Source organism: Micropterus dolomieu, unplaced genomic scaffold (assembly GCF_021292245.1).
Source record: "Micropterus dolomieu isolate WLL.071019.BEF.003 ecotype Adirondacks unplaced genomic scaffold, ASM2129224v1 contig_12347, whole genome shotgun sequence".
Lineage (NCBI taxonomy): Eukaryota > Metazoa > Chordata > Actinopteri > Centrarchiformes > Centrarchidae > Micropterus > Micropterus dolomieu.
The window spans coordinates 1-1,742 of NW_025741333.1; the positions used below are offsets into that span (position 1 = coordinate 1).

The 1,742-nt window shown below is 41.4% G+C and overlaps 1 long non-coding RNA gene across 1 annotated transcript; it reads left to right on the forward strand.

The window, feature by feature from the left end:
- Positions 1-1,130: 1,130 nt before the first annotated feature.
- On the forward strand, positions 1,131-1,742 carry LOC123966044. The gene is made up of 3 exons (XR_006823853.1): positions 1,131-1,376; positions 1,510-1,611; positions 1,710-1,742. It is a non-coding gene; the product is annotated as an uncharacterized LOC123966044 (long non-coding RNA).

The following is a 1,742-nucleotide window of genomic DNA, read 5'->3' on the forward strand; positions in this document are numbered from 1 at the left end:
TCACCTCCTTTTTGTCACGGGCTAAGAGCTGGCTTGTGACAAGTGGGGGCTCGTCTGGAACTTGTTGTTATTTGGTGTTGATCGGCTCGTTTTGTGCAGCATCCAGCTATTTTGGTATTTGTTTACCAGTCTGTGAGGTAAATGTCAGGTTTGGTTAGGTCAGTTAAAGCTCCGTAGGAGAGAGGTTCATGGTCCTTTTGTCAGTGGTTTAGCTCTGCTGGCTGAATTTGTTTTGTTGGACCTTAGCTGGGTTTTCTAGTGTGAGCAGGAGAACTTTCCCCTGTTAGGCTTAACAGCGATTTCCCTTCGTGGTGTGGTGGTTTAGGTGGCGGTGAACGTGGGTAGAGCTTTGCTCGGGAGCACCTCCGCGGCTGTGACGGGGTCACTGGCTTTCTGGTTGCCCTTTTTCACCCCACTGGTTTCGAGTGCATAAGTACCCTCCACAATTAGCTGCACGAAGACTAGGGGGGAGTTGGCTAGATAGTCATTGTTGAAGTTAGCATGGGTATAGGGGGAGTCTTCTGCTCAGGTAGCCCAGGGTTTTATCTGTAATGGAGGGCGTAGTGCATCATTTAAAACTGACACCTGCCGATATTGTCGTGCCAACGGTCATTGGAAGAATGATGCCCCGTGTTGAAAGTAGACAGGCTGTTTCTTCAACCATACAATTTAGACATACGCCATTTTAATGCCATGTGTTTCTTTTCCTATTCCTCTACTCTCTTTGTTTGTTTCCCTGTTCTTCCTCTTAAAGTGCTCGTTTCATTTATTTAATTTATATTTTATATATTATTTTTTTAACACACACACACACACACACACACACACACACACACACACACACACACACACAAGCTTACCGTTTTATTTATTTATTTTATTAAAATTTTTAATTCTTCATTTTTTTTAACACACACACACATACGCTTTGATTGCTTTACGCTTTAATTACTTGTTTAATGAAATGTATGGGGTTGATTGTTCTTGTGTTGTATGTATGATGCTTTGGCAATATTGTTGTTACACATTCATGCCAATAAAGCTAATTTGAATTGAATTTGAATTGAATGCAGCTTGATTAGTAAAGTATGGCACATGGGAAATGTGTTGATAAATTATGGATCAGCTTGATTATATTGTAACATGAATGGTTATGAGTGTATATTGTACTGCTAACTGCTCTATGCCAAATTCAAGGTTCTTAGAAGAACCTTGTTCTTAAGGGGGGGATGTTACGACCCCTTCCTTCTCCTGCAGGAGGCTGCAGGCAGGGAGGCTGATTGGGCTGCACCTGTGCAGCTCTCTTCAGAGCTTATTTAGCCAGGACTGATCAGTGTTTTGTCTTCCAACCAACGATACTTCAACAAAACTACAAGGTAGTAACTCATCTTTCTCTGGAGTCTCTCTGTCTTCCTGTCAGCCTCTTTCTCTCCACATAATAAACACATGAATCTAACTTTTGATTTAAGTGTTTCATTTAGTTCTTGTTGATTTTTTTCTGTTCTACAGCTCGTGCAGATTGTTCTGCTCTGGACTACATAATGTTGGTTATGCGTGTGGCTGAACTCCTCCTAATTACTGTGATTACTGTTCTTCTCATCAGAGCTCGAGGTGAGAACATTCAGACCAACATTTGTTCACACTGATTAACATAACCTGTAAGTTTAGAGCTGAAATATTTCTCTGTGATTTATTTACCTGGTAACCAGAGACTACCTGACAACAACACAGTGACCTACAGC